This window comes from Danio rerio, chromosome 19, assembly GCF_049306965.1.
Source record: "Danio rerio strain Tuebingen ecotype United States chromosome 19, GRCz12tu, whole genome shotgun sequence".
Taxonomy (NCBI): domain Eukaryota; kingdom Metazoa; phylum Chordata; class Actinopteri; order Cypriniformes; family Danionidae; genus Danio; species Danio rerio.
The window spans coordinates 11,105,734-11,125,974 of NC_133194.1; the positions used below are offsets into that span (position 1 = coordinate 11,105,734).

The 20,241-nt window shown below is 36.0% G+C and overlaps 1 protein-coding gene and 1 long non-coding RNA gene across 15 annotated transcripts in view; one reads left to right on the forward strand and one right to left on the reverse strand.

Moving 5' to 3' along the window:
- The window catches only part of grin2da (glutamate receptor, ionotropic, N-methyl D-aspartate 2D, a), a 256,122-nt gene that overhangs the window by 96,810 nt on the left and 139,071 nt on the right, over nucleotides 1-20,241 (reverse strand). The gene's annotated exons all lie outside the window — the stretch shown is intronic.
- LOC137488476 (uncharacterized) lies at nucleotides 8,483-11,366 on the forward strand. The gene is made up of 4 exons (XR_011007517.2): nucleotides 8,483-8,671; nucleotides 8,917-9,074; nucleotides 9,587-9,682; nucleotides 10,419-11,366. It is a non-coding gene; the product is annotated as an uncharacterized lncRNA (long non-coding RNA).

Consider the following 20,241-nt stretch of genomic DNA (forward strand, 5'->3'; position numbering starts at 1 on the left):
ACGTTCGGCTCCAGCTCATCTCAGCATATTTTTTTTTTATATCCCAGAAGGTGACCATTCCACTGTACAATCGAGGAGATTTATGACTCTGACATAAAGCCGTATTTCTGATAGTGAAAAATAGCAACGCTTAGTCTGACACTTGCTAATGCATCATAATCATGATCAAATATATCATGAATGTGGCGTGACACCTGTTTTGTGCCTGCTGGTGACACTGGCCATTAAAGAAAAAGTGCGCCGCCTTTGTAATTGACTTTATTTCTTGAAATTCAAGCTCGCCGAATGTGACCTCTGTAGATTTCCGAGAGATCATTTGTGGGCAGATGTTTTGTGCGTCTTGCAGCTGCTAAAACAACACAGAGTAAATATTTTAATTGCAGTGGTGCAAATTACATATACACAGACAGATCATTCATTTAAATGTCAGATTACTCACATCTGCATGGAAAATCTTGATCTGAAAAAAAATCGCTTATAGAAAACATTTTAAGTGCATTTATGCCTTTAGAGAAGTTTACATGGTGTAAGGGTGAAGTGGGAGTTTCTCTAAGAGAAGTGGATGTTCGTCTTTGTATGCTTTGAAAACCTTTTTAAAAAATGACTTAGCTTTTCACACTTGGTATTTTTTATCAATCCAATCACAAGAGGAATATGCTAAATCTACATGCAAATTGGCTTTTAAGATTGACCATACACTACCTGACAAAAGTCTTAGGTAACACTTTATAATAACTACACACTATGAATCATTTATTAAGCATTAGCATCTAGTGAATTAATTATTTGTTAAGCAAACTGTACATTAATAAACGTTAGTAAGCAGTTTATAACTGCAGCAACAAATGCTGTATTTATGAGCACCTATATAATGTTTAATAATTGTATTTTCATACTTAATTTAGCAATGAAATTTAAATCATTAACTATGTATTGCATTATTTACAAACCAGTTGTATTTAAGAGTAGTTAGTGAGTTAGTAAACAATTAATAAACTATTGAAATCAACATTTAAATATCTTTTTATTCAGGCATATACTAATAGTTAACTGATATGTTAAAAAATGCTTTATTAACTCAACTTCATGCATGGTTTTGTGACCTAATCTGAAGTGAGGACTATTTATGCTTTATAAATCGCTTATAATTGACTATTAAAGGCTCGGAATCAAATAAACAATAATTCTTGCAATCTTTTCTAAAAAGTAAAATTACTGTAAAGTTTAAACATTGCTGAATAACAGGAATGTCAAAATAGGACATAAAACTGAATAAAACAACAACAATATAATAACTTAACAATATAACAAGATGCAATGCTTAAACTCTACAGTGAGTTGATTGGTGTAGTGACGAAGCCAATTGAGATATGGGGATGGTAAGGAGGCCATGATGGACAGAGGCCAGAGGATGAATTTGGCCAGCATGCTGGGGTAAACCCCTACTCTTTTCGAAGGACATCCTGGTATTATAAACGGCCACAGAGAGTCGGGACCTCGGTTTAGTGCCTCATCTGAAAGACGGCGATCACTGAAAGAAAAGTGTCCCCTTCACTATACTGGGGCGTTAGGACCCAGACAGACCACAGGTTGAGCACCACCTGTTGGCCTCACTAACACCACGTCCGGCAGCAACCTATAGCTTTCCCATGTGGTCTCCCATAAAGGTACTGACCGGGCGCAGCCCTGTTTAGCTTCAGTGGGCAACCATGTGAAAGTTGCAAAAAGCTAGCTGCCGGCTGCACCATGACTTTATATTCTATACTGTACATTATTTCAGTTGTGACAAAACTTAAGTCTAAGCAAAGTCAGACCTTACTGTCCTAATTGAATAATTAAAAATCAAGGCATATTTTATTTTTGGTAAAAGATGCGTAATCTAGAGGCATTTGCCTTTCATATAAGCCGCTTCTGATACCAAATGATCAAATAGAATTTATTTGTTGCTCCTAAAACTTTGATATGCAACAAGACTTTTGTCAGGTATTGTACACTCTTTGCCTATTCACCTAACATGTGATCCTCAATGAATGGGTTGTGTGAAAGTGCACCAAACCATGGCATTTATACTTTGCTGTATTGTAGCAAAACATACAATTACAATTGTAGTCAAGCTTTCCTCTCATTTTCATTGCCATGCTTTCATTCACTCGCTGTGAAGCTCTTAACATGAGTCCGTTCATTCAATAGACTCATACATCACACTGAGCACTCCTGGGAAACTAATGTAGAGAAGCGCTTTTCAATCTTTTAAATGCCATGGACTCCTAAATATGATCGTCCTTGCACATCTAAAAAGTTTCTTTATGAGAACCCAGTTTTTAATCAGGAAAAAAAGAGAAAATATTTAGCAAATATTAAGTTTTATTAAGTTATATCAATTTGTTTCTGTGTTTATTGTATGAAGTGTATTTAATCATTTATTCATACTTGTATTTATTGTTGCTTTCATTTTGTTGGACACAAAAGATTTTGAAACATGTTGGAAACCAGTAGCCATTGACTTACATAGTATTTTTTCACTACCGACATTTTTCAAAATATCTTCTTTTGTTTAAGATTAAAAAGCTTTCGGAACAACTAAATCTTCATTTCTGGGTGAACTATCCCTTTAGGTCTAAAAATATTGAACTCTTTTGCTATGAACACAAACATGCATTGTGAGAGTGTGTGAGGAGATGTGGCCATACAAGATGGCCCTTGTTATAATCCACAAATCTGTCACTGCACACAATGGAGGTGAGTGCCAGTGTCTGACAAAGGAGATGACACAATGCAAAGCTGTGCTATTTTTTTCTTTTGTGAGAGTGAATATTAGCTTAGGTTTTTGTACAATGGATTCGATTTAAACACGTATTTGCTTGTCTATAAGATATTGACAGTTTGTCTTTTAAAAGATACATCTGCCCTGCTCTTTACACCTATTAAAACATTGTGAAAAGAAAAACAATGTTATTGAGTTTAATACTCTCACAGGACAGTACTAGTCTCTTACAGTTAACGCTAGATTGTCTCACTGCTTGCTGTGATCTTGATCAACTCTTTTCTCTTCCCTCGTCTCTTCCAGTTCAGGGACTGGGTTTCTTAGCCATAACTAGGCCCACACAAAATCTGCGCACGCAGAAATCCGCAGATTTTTAGCCCATAATTGAGTCTATTTATTTATTTGTGTAAATGTGTGTAAATTGATATTTATTCATTTTTGTATTAATTTTAGCAATATTATAGACTAATGTGAAAATATTTATATGATTTATTTACAATACAGTTTGTAATGTAATATCTTCTCTCTTTCATTAGATTGAATATTGTATGCCAAATAAATGGATCTAATTGGAATTGCATTGTAAACATCAAATAAAAGTTAAAAATTTATTATTTTTATTGCATATATTAGGCTTTTAGTTATGATACTACCAACATAATTCCGCATGAATCAGTAGATATTTTTACAAAATTCTGCTCAGAAATAGCAAAAAATGTCTGCAGATTCTGTCTGGCCCTAACTTTGTTGGCAATGTCCTTTAGGTCTAGTTTAGGAGGCAGGACTCATCTGGCTTCAGCTTTCAACAATTTGACCATGAACTTAATGTTTAGATGCAAATACCTCAAATACATTAAAGAGCACGTATCTATCTCTTTTTCAGTGTATTCAAGTCTTTTGTGTCAGATTATTATATCTTTCAGAATATTGCAATTTTCTGCTCTAATCACTATATGTAGCTGTTTTTGTGGCCTGTGCATTTAATACTACATCTCCCCGCCCACTGTCCCCACGTGCTTGTCAGAGCATGCTCAAACTTCACCTCGGCTGTGTCAGATAAACAGCACAGTGACAGACATGAAGGAAGATCTATAAATACTACAGTAAGAACTTTCCCAATGATTATTTTATGTATTTTTTCATTCATTCATTCATTTTGTTGTCAGCTTAGTCCCTATATTAATCCGGGGTTGCCACAGCGGAATGAACTGCCAACTTATTCAGCATACGTTTTACGCAGTGGATGCCCTTCCAACTGCAACCCATCTCTGGGAAACATCCATTCACACTCATTAACAATCATACACTACAGAGAATTTAGCCTACCTAGTTTACCTGTACCTCATGTCTTTGGACTGTGGGGGAAACTGCAGCACCCGGAGAAAATCCACATGAACACAGGGAGAGCATGCAAACTCCACACAGAAACGCCAACTAACCCAGCCGAGGCTCGAACCAGCAACCTCCTTGCTTTGAGGAGACAGCATTACCTACTTAACCATCGCGTCTCCCTTGATGTATTTGCTGTGGAGTTAATTCTGCAACGGTAAGTTACACACAATGTCGTTACAAAGTTCACACACGCACGCAGACACATAAAGGACAAACACACACACAGTGTGCATTTAACTTCGCTCTGTTTTTGCACGCAAATACAGTGTTTCCTCTAGTATTTTTTCCAGCTGTGGCGGCAAGCCTTTTTTTACACAGATCTACCAATCACCTGTGGTGTTATTTCAATGACAAATGTCGTGAGCGCAGTATTACAAATCAGGATCGCATTCATTTAATACAAGCTTGCGAATCTCAAAACTTCTTGCACGCCCTCAAATATATGTTGCTCATTTTCTTGTGTGCTCTCAAATAAACGTTGCTGTAATGCGATTTAGTGCGTTTATGTAACGAGTATGTCTCCAAAATTTATTAGATTGGCTAGGAATATTTATGTATGCCTCCAATAGACCGACAGAGCAGCATTAATTCGTTCTTTGTAAAGTGAAACAGCTATAAACTCCAGAAAGATAAAGTCATTATATCCAGAGCCCTAGACCTTTATCTATAAAGTATACTTATGGAAACTGTGTTCATCTTAACTGAAAGCTATGTCGTGTTTGCTGGCCTCACGCATCACGCACCTGTCAGTCAGTCAGTCAGCACGTGACCTTAAAGGGTTAAACAAATAACACAAAGCACTATTAAGGTTACAGAAAAGTTTGCGCAGTTATAATTCGCATACCTTTTAATAAGTTTTGGTGCGATTATTACCTGCTATTAAAAAAAAAACATGCTGTTTTGAAAGAGAAGCTGTAATGTAGCCATGGCGGGATGAATTTTGGTGTGGCGGCCCGCCATGAAAGAATGAATTTAGCGGAAACCATAATATATGTCAAGATACACGTAAATATCCACTGCTATTTGTTATTGAACAAAATACACCTGATTTAACGTCCACAAACAAGGATTGAAGTTTCTTCTTTATAACTGTACTGATATGCAGCTGAGGTGATAAAGACAGTAAAATCGCTGTAATTCATTACAGGCATGCACTGTTTTGAAAACGTTTTAAACTTGTAAAACTCGTTCTTGACACATCTGATGATGATTCCTGTCTTGTTGATATGGCTATACGTGTTACTATGTAGACATGTTAATTTGCGACTGTCAATCAATTTGGTGGGCGAGGAAACCACAGTCCTAAGTCACGTTACGGTGGGCCACAAAACGAGAGGAATTTAGTTCCTATTTTGACATCAGGAAATTTAAAAAAAGAGACTTATTTTGTTTATATCACTCCAAAATAACTGGACAAACTATACATACACACAGTTCTGTCCAAACAGCTTACAAGGGATGATTTTCATCATAGGTGCCCTTTAAACTCATCATTAAAGTTTGGACCAGTTCATTACTGTTCCCCAGCAGAGGATAGTCTAGTACTTCGTTTCTCTCTCCTGATGGAAGTTTGTTCACTTCACATGCACACCTAATTCTCTTAAACATGGAGCAATGTATGGCAAAAGCAGTTTCACCTGCAGTGTTGATTATGCTGTCCTCTTCTGCATTTATCTTTCATGACATTATAAAAATGTAATATTCTTGAGCAGCGGTTCTTAAACCTGGTCCTGGCATTCCACCACTCTGTATATTGTGTATGTCTTTCTTGTTTAACACACAATTTAGAAAAGTAGAAGCCATATTCAGATCAACTTGTTCCCTACATTGTGTAAACCATTCTCAACTCCATACACATGGGAGATTGGCTGAACATGAAGTTTACTTCACTTTGAAAAAGACTTGCACTGTTTTCAGAAATGTCAAACAAATCTTATTACAGACGTGTGAAGGTTTATTTAACCACAATCATCACGTCTACATTCAAGTCAGGTCTTGTACAGTTTGATACCCTTTGATTTGAACACACTTCATTCAAAATATTCCATGATGTCCAGTTTGTAGGCACTTATGATTGAATGGGACAAACGTCTAATACAGTAAGACATACATTCAAACATGTGCAGAAAGGTAGTATGCTAGGAACTGGTTTGAGAACCGCTGTTCTAAAGATCTGGAGCAACCAACTTCTCTTGCCATGTCTAAAAGGGTCATTATTACTTTGGTTTTTATCTGGACAACCTGCTGTTGGAGGGTTTCAGCCATTCTAGAGCAGCTCAGAAGGTAAGGCTGCCGGTAAAAAAAAAGCTCTTGTCAGGTGCAAGATTGACCCTACACTGTAAAAACGCCAACTTTCAAAAAGTCCTCTGAACAAAGATTAATAAGTTAACTGAATTTAAATATTTTCATTTGAAATGCTGACAAATAATAGTTAGTTTGTTCAACAAATATGGTGCTTCAATGTGAAAAACTTAAAATATTTCGTTGAACTAATACAAAATTCTTAGTTTTGCGTTGATGCGTGCCCTTCTTGTTGGCGCATGCGCCTTATAAGCTTTTGGCGCATGCGCAATTTACTTCCATAGCTCACTGCAGGGGGTACCTGTCACGTGCGCGCGACAAAACGAACCATCTTTCTTTCTGCGGAGCTACGTGTCAATCGTTTTCATAATCGATTGTATATAATTGTATACATGTTTTTGTGCGATGTGCTACCCATCTGACTGCCCGATCTATTTTACCAGTGTATTAATGATGTGAGAGACCGTGATAGAGCGGTTAAGAGTAGTGGTGGGCAAAGCGAGGCTTCGTGAAACTCTGAAACAGTCGAAGCAAATGTGTCGAAGCTTCGAAACGTTTCGAAACCACACTCTACAGTGACATTTAGTGGTCATTTTTTATATATATTGCACTGAAACAGCTTCAGCAAAGAACGATTGAACAAATTGAGGGATTAAACCCCACTTTGTGAAAATGGAATCCTTCATGTAACATAGTACAGTGGTTAAGGTGTCAGACATCCATGCAGGAGTAGTAGGTTTCGAAGCCAGTCGGTAGCAGTTGTTTTAAAATTACCAGTTGGTAATGCTTTGCTCTTGTATCGTTTTGTTTCAACATTGGTCTGATATCCGAATAAACAATTTGTGAATAAATATGTCTTGTTTTTGTCTTAAAACAGGGTTGTTGCTAGATCAAAAACGGTAGCCTGAAGTTATCAAGAATTATTTATATTATTCATTAAATTTCCCATTTATTGTATTTTATTAATGTCTACCCAAACCCTAAACCCAACCATACTGTAAAAATATTTATTATTGTTTTACAGTGTTACAAAAATGATGCTAAATTGATGGCGTAACTGTAGCTGTATCCTATTTAGGCTACACAAAACAGAAACATGATTAAAATACATAAAACCATGATTTCGAAGTCGGGATTCGAACCCAAAACATCATGCTAAGCATAGAATTAATAAGCAAACCCACAGTGCTCTAAGCCAATTGAGACAGAGATAATTTGGAGACCTTGGCAGTCAAATTAGGATTCACCAGGTCTCGAAACGTTTCTAAGCTGATCGATGCTTTGAATCGCTTTAGTCACGTGACTAGGTGTTTCGAAACACTTTAGTCACGTGACTTGGGTGCTTCGGATCATGCTTCGGTGCAGTGATTCGAAACACTTGCGCTTCGGGATCTCGACACTGTGTCAAAACATCAGTTTCACGTCAGCCATCCCTAGTTAAGAGCAGGCCAACGACGTTTCTGCTAAATCATAGGTATGTATGTCTTTTTTTGTTGTCATCTAACGTTATATTATTTGATATGTTGGCTTTGATGTGCGCGTGTATCCTAATACGGAACTATTTGTTATAATTTAGCCGTGAGTTACTTGTTTCGTGCACTTGGTTTTGGCTATTTACATCAATAAAAGTTTAGAGTGAATGTATTTGAAACAAATAGCGATTTCAATCGAGTCATTAGCTTTAATAACTCACGATTAATACAATGAGTATCATATAACATACCAGATCAGGTATCCAAGTCAAATATAACATTATGTCCTGTTTATCTAGATTGCTGTCAGCATTGCGCACATCATAACCTTTTTTCCCTTCGAACCAGAGCCAGTGGAACAAACGGTGACGTGTTTAACTGTGTAATTTGTGTGAAAATCGTGTGATTTTCATGTAATTCATTGCTTGATTTGTTAGCTCGACTAAATATCTATCATATTCAGACCAACTTGCTTTAACAGTCAGCTAGCTTTTATTTACATAAAAAAATATAAAGGGCTAAATATATATTTTTCTTTCTTTTTGCTCAAAAGGACTGAAATATTGACAATAACATAATTCAATGCAAGATTTCCTTGAGGAAGTGAGACTTGTTATCATCAGTGAAATTTGACGGTCATTCACCAGCAGATGCAAGAAACCTTTTCTCTTTGCCCAAAAGAAGTTGTTGAGATTTAGCCAGGAAGAAATTAGAGAGAGATAACCTGGACTTTAAGGAAGAGGTAAGTCACTATATTGCAATTGCTTTGGTTTCATTCAAGGTAGTAATGATAATGCTAAAAATAACAAACAACATTATTATTATAGGTAATTCAAAATACATCTGTATTCAGCATTTGAACATTTAAATATTTACATTTACATATATATATATATATATATATATATATATATATATATATATATATATATATATATATATATTATGTGTAAAAATTTATATGTATGTTTTTTTTGTATATTGTAGATCTGCACAGAGTTTTCTCAGATCTGTAATGTAGATCTCCTGAGACAGTTAATCGAGTGACTTGATAAATATACAGCACCTCTCCTGAAACTCTACAGAAAAGAAGGGATTCAATGGGTCCAGAGATGGATACAACTTTAAACAAGATGGATGAGCAGGTACTCATTAAGATTTTTTTTTTCTTATACACCCGTCTGATGTTTTTAACATGTGCAACATATTTTGTCCTGTCAAGAATTTCATGCTCAGGTAATACAGTCTAATAAAACGTAATTGCAACAATTTAATTGTCCAGCCCTTTTGCATTAATTTTAATTGTGTCAAGTTGTGTTTTGATTGTGAGATGGAAGTAAGATAAATAACAGATGTTTCACTTGTTTTGAGTGACCATTTCAAATGAATACATTCAAAGAGGAAAATAGAAAATAATAGCTGTAGTTTTTAACTCAAAGTAATTGTCACATGAAACTAAACATTTTTCTAAATTTGCCAACACAACCATTATCAAATTCCATTGTATGGAAACCACAAAATTCTTTTTTAAAAATAAAGCCATGTGTTTTTTCAACAGCATGAATAAAATACTATGCTCATTTAAATGTACTAAGTACATTTTTACTTACAAAACAATAAGATTGTAAAACACCCTTTGTAAATGACTTTCCTTTAGGTCACTGATATTGTCACCGATCGAGAAAGAGCAGCTCTTGAGGGATTGCCAATTTTTCTTCGTAAAAATTCTGCTTGCTTTCTCAAGATATGTCTGGTAAGTTACCCATTTTCATACCCTATTCTACATTTATTAGTCTGCTTGGTAACACTTTTAATAGCTGCACGCTATAAATAATTTATTTAGTATTAGCGAATAGTTAATTTATTTTCTGTTAAGCATAACTCTACATGAAGTGCTCAATGATTGTATTTTTTTTAACTTTAATGATTCATTTGTATTACTAATTTAAGTATTGCATTATTTACAAACCAGTTATTTAAGAATAGTTGGTGTTTTTAAGATCATTCAGAATGCTTAAGTACACGATTAATAAACTATTCAAATTAACATTTAAATATCCTAATATTAAGGTATGTAATAATAGTTACTTTGTATGTTAGTATATGCTTTATGAGCTTAACTTCATCCAGTTGTGACCTAATCTAAAGTGAGGACTATTTATGCTTTATAAATCCCTTATGAATGACAATTAAAGGCTCAGTTATATTCTAAACAGGACAATAAACAACTTTCACAATTGAAACTGTATCAAATAAAAGTAAATCTTTGCAATTTTATGTAAAATAAAAGTTTAAAAAATTGCTAAATATTAAAAAGTTGTCAATATATTGTTCAATTATTATATATTATAGACTATTCAAAGTGGTACTGTTTGTATGTACAAAAGTATTACATGTTTTTATTTTCTTTGCATAATAGTAATAACATTAATAAGTAGTAATTAATATTACACATCAATTAATTTTCCCATTACTTAATCTCCTATAAGGACACGGACCCTGAAGACCACAGCACCAGAGATTAAAGGATTGGAATCTTCACTGTGGTGGAAGATGATAATGGCACTTCTGCATCCCTGCAATATGTGATGAACCTCGCTAAAATCTTGGAGGAGGCCATAGTACTTCAGGATATCACACATCTGCCTGCAGCCTTCGCTTACTTGTTCAGCCTCTTGTATAGACTGAATATGGAACACCCAAAAGAACTCAAATATACTTTTTAAGTGATTCAGCATGTTTTATGGAGGTTGGTGGCACATGATCTGCGAGAGTTCAGTTCATTCATTCATTCATTTTCTTTTCGGCTTAGTCCCTTTATTAATCTGGGGTCGCCACAGCGCAATGAACTTGTTTTACGCAGCGTATGCCCTTCCGGCTGCAACCCATCTCTGGAAAACATCCATACACACTCATTCACACATACACTACGGACAATTTTAGCCTACCCAATTCACCTGTGCCACACGTCTTTGGACTGTGGGGGAAACCGGAGAACCCAAAGGAAACCCACGTGAACGCAGGGAGAACATTCAAACTCCACACAGTAACGGCAACTGACCCGTGACCACTTCCTAATGTGCCACTGTTTCAATGTTTTGAGGTCTGTTTTTGGACTTTATGTACTTTGTTGACAAAAGTGCAGTACACTTTAAAGACTGTATGAATGGAGTGGCTTTTAGGGTTTACTCTGATTAGATGATTGTATATTCACCTGGTTTGAGTGTTTAGACACACTAATAGCTTGGTTTTAGTAAGGTTGCCAGTTATTTTATGTTGAGGCAGTGTACAATCTTTTCAAATCTGGAAACATTCAGTACTAGTTGTGTACAAACTAGCCCAATGCTGAACACGGCTAATGTCAAATGCTGATTTTGTATGCAAATGTTTTGGATTGTGATTTGAACACAGTTAAAAATAAAAAAAAGTGAATTGACTATTCTTGTGTATTTAATTTGAATCCTAAAAATTAATAGTAAATGCATAATGAATCAGTTTGTTTTATTTTGTTCAGTAAACTAAAAAAATCTTGTTGGGTAAACATAATCATTTTTGTTCAGTAAACAAAAGATCTTGTTGAATAAACGTGAAAATTTTTGTTCAGCAAACAAAAGATCTTGTTGAGTAAACATGATAATATTTGTTCAGCAAACAAAAATATCTTGTTGGGTGAACATGACATTTTTTGTTCAGCAAACAAAAATATCCTGTTGGTTGAACATGATATTTTTTGTTCAGCAAACAAAAATGTCTTGTTGGGTTAACATGATATTTTTTGTTCAGCAAACAAAAATGTCTTGTTGAATGAACATGATATTTTTTGTTCAGCAAACAAAAATATCTTGTTGGGTGAACATGATACTTTTTGTTCAGAGAACTAAAGAATTCAACAAAATATTTTGAGTTCACTGGTCTTCAAACCCTGTTTGTTGAGTTAACTCAAAAAGCTATGTGTGATAGGTTGCCTAATTATTTTAAGTTTACTCAACTTTTTTTTTTTACAGTGTATGAAGTGCACTCATTCTGTTCAGTGTTTTTCTTTAAATACCTTATTGAAGTTTTGGTTCCACTTTATATTAAGTGCCCCTAACTACTATGTACTTAAATAAAAAAATACAATGTACTTACTGTGTTTATAATGTATTTGAGAACACTTGTGGTTGGGATAGAGGTTGGGTTATGGACAGGTTTGGTGGCATGGGTAGGTTTAAGGGTAGGTTAAAGGCTGATTTATACTTCTGCGTCAAACGCCTGCGTATGCTACGGCACTGACGCATGGCCCTTCGCCGTAGCCATCAGCGTCGCTGACGTGCACCTCTCAAAAAATGTAACTACACTTCGCAACGACGCGTAGCGCAAGTTCTGATTGGTCGGCTTGGTAGCGCTGACGAGTCTGGGCGGGACTGAGAGCCGCGTGAATGGTGCGAGCCTGATGGAGCAATTGTTTACAAGTGTGGAGTCCCGTGAAGGAGCTCCGGATGGAAAGTTTTGTTTTGTGTTTACCTCATAGTTAACACTTCCTGGATGTACAAGTGGCTCAAACTCGCTCATTTTGAGAAACCGGCAAACGTGCAACAACTTTAACTAGCATATATAAAGTGGGACCGAAGTTTTTTTATATGAGGCAGCATGGTGGCTCAGTGGTTAGGACTGTCACCTCACAGCAAGAAGGTCACTGGTTCGAGTTCCGATTGGGTCAGTAGGCATTTCTGCGTGGTGTTTGCATGTTCGCCCTGTGTTCGCGTGGGTTTCCTTCGGGTGCTCCGGATTCCCCCATAGTCTAAAGACATGCGCTATAGGTGAATTGGAAAATTGGATGTATGTGTATGTGTGTGTTTGTGAATGTGAGAGTGTATGGGTGTTTCACAATACAGGGTTGTGGCTGGAAAGGCACCTGCTGAGTAAAATATATGCAGAAATAGTTGGCGGTTCATTCCACTGTGGCAACATCTGAAATAGAGACTAAGCCGAAAGAAAATGAATGAATGAATGAAGTTTTTAACACTGTGCTTCAAAATAAATGTAACTCATAAAATATGGCTGTTAATCCTGTTAGGATTAAAACTTCTAATACGACAAAACAGTGACCTTGAAATTTAAGAAACTGTAGGTTGTTTTCTAATAGATCTCCACTAACATAATTTTGCACCAGTATAACCTTTTCAACACTGTTAATCAGTTTCTTTAAACGTTAAAGGATAAATATTAAAATGACAAGGTTATGAGGTATCATCAACCCAGAACCTATTTTAAAAAGAACTACATTATGTTCAGTGCTTCCCATACATAGACTTTACTTGGGCAGGCCGTCCAGGTATATTAAAGGCCACCCAAGTACATTTAGTGACATTTATGTTTTTACTATCATCATTCTTTTACAGTCCTTTTGTATCTGCCCAATTGACCTTATTCTGCAATGCGAAAGTGCGCTTGTTTTTGTGATTGTTTTAGAACTTCAAATTCAGCTGTCTACAAGAGAAATGACTAGGAATAATGAACCACAGAAAACAGTCAAACTACTTGCTCTACAAACAAGTGTTTGCATGATTATACAGACAAAGCAGAGTCCTATAAGAAGAAAAGATCAGTTTGCAACATCAAGCAACATAACGAGCTGTTTTTAACATCTAAAAATAAATGGAAGTGAATGAGACCGGAAGTCATGAGCCAAAAAGATTCAAATGGCTCCGCCCGCTCGTACTCAAAGAATAAGGTGAATAGCCAAACATCCACGATTGATTAACCAGTGGAAAATCTTCTCTCGCCCTACTCATTTCTTACTTCTCGTTGTGTGCGCACAAGAACTGTCAACACTCACAGACAGTCTCACATGCTCTGCAGAGACCCTCAGGACCCACAGACACATGCCTTTTTGGGACTTGTGTGCATCCGGGGTTTCTAAATCTCCTAAAATGTCCAGGATTCAGCCTTTGGCTTTGCTTTCAAATGTTTTTGTTAATTGTATGCATTTTTACATTTCATTTTTATTTTAAGCCTGATTTACAGTACTTTCGCTTGGTTATGGTTAATTAATTAATTAGCTTAATTTAAATAATCTACAATTTTTATTTATGTAATATAATACTTTTCATAGATATTGTCTGTTTTTATTCATTCATCTCATTTATTTCTGTTTTGCTGTATATTTTTTTTATTTGATGATGTTGAAATATTGCATATTTTATTAATATCTAACATGCGTTGCCAATACTGTACAAAATGTTTGCAGCGAATTTGACCTGTCAGTGGGTGCACATGGCTCCTGAATATAATAAAAGTAAAACAAATATTGAATTTCATTTTTTATTTCAACATTCTTTTACTTAGACCTAAACCCAATAAAAAGAAACAGCGTATAACAACGTCATCATGAAGAAACTGTAGTTAAATATCACTTTTTTTTTCTGTCGGTAACCGTGTGCCTTGGGAAAAAGGAGTTTCAATCTGGCTACCACCGCAAGTATATTCAAACCAGTGGGAAACTCTGATATTATTGCACTGAATGTGTAACCCAGCCTGCTGGGTTAAATAAGTACTCAAACTTGTCAGATAAGATCAACACAGCGCGCCCTCTATCTATTTATTATTAAAAATGACCCAAATTGCCTGGTTTTGAGCACAAACACCTAACATAATAAGCACAACAAAATATCAGTCCTGAAAACAAGAAACAATCAGCTGATGTTGCATTCGTCTTCACCTGAAAAGCTTTTCCACATTGCAAACACTGTCTATGCAAATAAAATCTCAATTAACTCCACAGTATTTTCCCTTATGAATAATGTCCCCCCAAGGCGTTACCTTGGCAATCTGGCAGATTTTTTTTGCTTCTAATTACACTTTGACTGTTAGACTGTTTTCGGGATACATACAGTACCAGTTCTTTGTAAGCAGTTGAATGTTTTACATCTCTGGCAACATTCAAGGCACCCGGCACACATTTTAACATGCTCATTTTAGTACAAGCAACTCAAACATGCAAAACAAGTGTTCATACTGTGTGACCAAAGGATAAAGCAGGGCTATTACACAAAGCTTTATAATAATCACCAGACAGAGGTGCCGCAAACCTGGTGAGAAGAAAAATGTCAAGACTGCGGAGTAGCATTAACCAGACATAAAGGCTCACCTCCGCTTAATATTTAAATGAAGAACAGCTCCTAAAAGCTCAAAGAGCTTACAATAGTACTGTAACTTACAGACTAAAATGGGTCAGGTTACATTTTTCACGAAATGACGTTTCCTTCAAGTCTGTATTGGAATCAAATGCCTTGATAAATTTGATACACCAAAATTGGAGCAGGTATATCTTTTATTACATTTTACTCAGAGCAAGGAGGGAGAGAGCCATCTCAGACCTTCTTGACACACATACGAAAAGCTGAAAACATACGTCAAAATGATAATGTATGGTCATTTATATAGGTTTTTACAATAATAACAATAAAAAATAAATGTTTATTTTTAGTGATACAGCTATCTACATAGAGAGTGAGTGGCATGGGAGGCTAAATTTTATGCTAGGCATCTAAACAAAACATGCAACGGTTTCTATAATTAGATTTTGCTACATTTCGCTTGCCCGAGATTTGAGCACTTTTGTAAATGACCTCTTTAAATAGGCATGCTTTTTAAAGCAGAATAGATTCTGATTTATTATCAGTGTTTTACCATTCTTCAGCTAGAAAATAGCATGAGGAAGTCATTAGCTATGTTTCCATCCAAAGATGTGAATTAGAATTATGCGCGAAACTGCAATATCATATAAAAAATTACCAAACAAAGTAACATTTCCATCCAAGAGTCAAAGAGAAAAAAATGGTCACATGTTGATAAAATTCGGCCTAATATTTAAAAATACTTCGGTAAGAGGAACCACTTTTCTTTATAGCCTTTTTTTCAGTATATCACAAATGACTTGCACCTCAGGAGATGAAGCCGAAAGTCAATGAATGCACTGTGGCTTTTGGAGGAGTGAAACTGATGCGATATTCCAAAGTGTGCATAAAAATTGATAGATGGAAATATATTTATTGATGGCTGGTTCCTTTATCAGTGGGCAGGATTAATGTTTATGCTGCAATCTCATTGGCTAGCGTTTATCTATTACCACCCACTTGTTGATTTAAGCAAATCAATTCAAGCAAATGCTAATTACACATTTATATGCATGAGCCTTGCAACATATCAGACTACAGCATATGTTATACTATAGCCACTTGTTGATTTAAAGGGCACCTATGATGAAAATCATCTTTCAGAGGCTGTTTGGACAAAACTGTGTGAAGGTATAGTGTGCACACTGTCATACTGGTGTGATAGAAATAACATGATTTTTTAATTTCCTGACATTAAAATAGGATCCAAATCCATGCAATTCTGAGGCCCACCGCAAGGTGATATAGAACTGCGGAAAATAACGCATATAATCATATCCAAAAGACAGGTCGTGCGCAGAGCACCTGGTATTAAAAGATCTGTTCGGCTTGCTTGTATTTATCAGCACCTCTGGAATGAGTTTTGAAAGTTTAAAACATTAAAAGAGTGCATGTTTGTAATAAAGACAGTAAAATTGCTACACAATTCAATCCCGGTTTTTGGACATACATCAGATTTATTATGTACATTACCAAAAAAGATGTCTTTATCCTTAGTCTAAAAGATGTCTGTATCATGTAACCGTGGATCCTGTAAAAACAGTGCAAAGCTAAACGTGTGTGTGTGCCTCTGTACGTGAGCACCTGTGCCCGCAAGCAAACTTTATAACAACATTGTGTGTGAATCATCGTTGCAGAAAGGCTTGAATTAACTCCACAACAAATATAGCAAGTTGGGAAAGTTCTTACTGTATTAAAGGAGATCTGCTTCATTCTCGTCTGTCACTGTGCAGTTTATCTATGCCACGTGTCAAATCCAATTCCTATTGGGCTAAGGCTTAGCTTTAACCATAAATAAACACACCTGATCAAACATATTGAGTCCTTCAGGTTTGTTTGAAATCTACAGGTAAGTGTATCGAAGCAGTTTTGTAACTAAACTGAGCAGAGCTGCGGCCCTTGAGGAATTGGATTTGACACCTGAGATCTATGAGCCACAAATCAGACAACATATCAGACCTTAGTTATATGTTATACTATTATCAGTAGTAATGTGCCACTTAAAATGTGCTACTGTACATGCTGAGGATATATACACTCTCAAAAATGCTGAGTTGTTTTAACCTTAATTTAAGTAACCTAGTTATTGAGTAAAATGTCATTTAAAACCATTTAAAATTTATTTGTCCATGCAACACTCAAACACCCAAATTTTTAGCATGTATAAATATTTTTTTATATAAATCAAAGTACTGGGCGAAGCAGTGGTGCAGTAGGTAGTGCTGTCGCCTCACAGCAAGAAGGTCGCTGGGTCGAGCCTTGGCTCAGTTGGCGTTTCTGTGTGGAGTTTGCATGTTCTCCCTGCGTTCGCGTGGGTTTCCTCCGGGTGCTCCGGTTTCCCCCACAGTCCAAAGACATGCAGTACATGTGAATTGGGTAGGCTAAAATTGTCCATAGTGTATGAGTGTGTATGTGAATGTTTCCCAGAGATGGGTTGTGGCTGGAAGGGCATCCGCTGCTTAAAAACTTAAGTTGGCGGTTCATTCCGCTGTGGCGACCCCGGATTAATAAAGGGACTAAGCCGACAAGAAAATGAATGAATAAAAAATATAAATACTTTCCTTTCTTTTCTTTGTGCAAGTACCCAGGATGATTGGGCGCATAGGCATGGGATGATAATAGTTTTCAAGGTATAAAAGTCAAGGTTTTCAAACCGCCAACATTTTCTACAACACCGTTCCTACAGTATATGTGAGATATTTTTACGTTTTGTTTTTTTGTTTGTTTTTAAGACAACAGTATCTTCAGCAGAAAAGATATCCAAAGTTGCCATTTTAAATTGTAATAATGTTTTTGAAACTAATTAAGTTCCAAAATAAATTTATGCAAAATAGGTGGAAGGAAACGTAGCTAGTGATTCATTTGAATGATTAAGCCTGACATGTTTGCTGTTCCAAAATATTTGTTTTTCAAAATAAAATATGTTGTGTTCAAAGGGGAAAAAGAATATATATTTTACAGCGGTAATCACAATACCATGAAACCGTACATATATTTACTCAAGGTTATCATACCATTAGACTCTTATACCTGCCGATGCCTATGGGTGAGGAATCTTGGTGCTGACTTCAGTCTTTCTGATGTTGCAGCTTTGATTTGGCTGAAATCAATATACACGGAAACACTTGAAGCAGGACGTTCAGCATGCATTAAATGCATCGCAGGTGGGAAGGTTTAGATTAGAATACTAAACAATATACAGTATATTAAACACTACTAGATCAATTTCAGCACTAAATGACCTCAGATGTAAATCTATATGTGCTAATGAAGTACCTTCTGTTAGCAATTACATTCTGCACATACTGTAGGAAAACAGAACAGCCTGCTCTGCATTCTGACAAACAAACTAAACACGCCATACATTTGGAAGCGTATCTAAATATATCAGTGAAAATATAAAAATCGATTTTCGATCGTTGATGACCCATTTAAATATGACAGGGGATTCAATTGTTCCAGATATTTCTGTCCATTTTTAACACACTTTATATACAGAATGTGCGAATCGAAGAGTCAGATGTCCTAAAAAGCTGGTTTCCTCGAAAAATGCTTCAATAGCGACAGTATTAATTTAATCTTTTTGACATTTACCCACTTGTAATCAGAGGTCAGAGCTTTTGAAAATTACTGGACTCCACAACGACACATTTAGTGTTGTTGCTAGGGAGATTGAAAGACTTCAAGATGTATGGCAGTGTTGCATGAATGTCATTTTATAGCCTTGCCTAGCTCTGCATCATAATTGCGTAGCATCTAAATCCTTCTGGTTTCATATGCGTGGCACTAGCCTTGAACCAGCAGTCGTGCATGTGCTCGCTCGTGCCCCCGAGACTGCAATAATCGTCTGTACTGCATTATGTGCCATATTGAGGTCCAGATGGACTAAGTGGTGTATTTTATTTTATTCAAAAGCTTTCAGAGAGCAAAAATGGACCCTGGAAGGCTGCGTTTTAAAAACTACCCCAAAAATCGTCTGAAAACAGAAGCAATTTGCAATTCCACGTTTGTTTCTCGTTCTCCTTACGGGGGGAGATAGAGCCCGAGGTGTTTGTGTTTTCAAAAGAATCCCAGTACTAACAGACTTCAGTCTCTTCTGATGCCGCAGCTTTGATTCGGCTGAAATCAATCTACATTGAGCACTTGAAACTGGATTTGCAGCAATAGATTTCTCAGCTCTTGCAGAAGGTGCAAAAGGCAAAGTAGTGGCTGAGGCGTCTGCTTTCTTATCACAAAAGAGCTGCAGGATTAATCGCTAAAAGATCGTGATTTTCATTTAAACCCACGCAATCTTATTCATAAATGACACGATTCACTTATGTCAACCCTCTGTGAGACGTGTATATTATCTCTGTACAATCAATGTAGAACATTTAAAAATTGAAGTTTGCACTTGTCATTATGTACTTTATAGTTATGGACAGTATCCTAAAATAAGACTTGAAAAGAGAACCAAATTAAAGTTAAAAACTGGTGTTGACAAGTATCTAGCGGTGCTAAAAGAATGTCATACTTTATGCTTTAGAACAATTATCAAATTACAAAGACTGCACTGTGATTATTCTGTATTAATAGACAAAGTAAGGAGAAGGTCCAGGATCTTTCATGACGTTTTCTGATGTTTCAGAGTTGCTTGACTCCATTTAAGTGCTTTGTGTTGCTTAAAATCTGCAAATGACAGTAGGAGACATACAGTACTCTCAAGTTTGTTATAAGAATAGTTTATTAATCTGTTAGCAACAAAAGAAAACTATTTAAAAATAAACTTTCTTGTTGTTTTGAATTGAATTGAATTGTTTCTCTGCCAAAAAAAACATCATCAATATACACTCACCGGCCACTTTATTAGGTACACCTTACAAGTACCTAGTACTGGACTTCTTTTTGCCTTCAAAACTGCTCTATTCCTTTGTGGCATAGATTCAAACAGGTATAGAAATATTTCTCAGAGATTTTGGTCTATATTGACATGATAGCATCACACAGTTGCTGCAGATTTGTCAACTGCACATCCATGATGCAAATCTCCCGTTCCACAACATCCAAAAAGGGGCTCTATTGGATTGAGTTCTGGTATCTGTGGAGGCCATTTGAGTACAGTGAACTTATTGTCATGTTCAAGAAACCAGTCTGAGATGATTTGCACTTTATGACA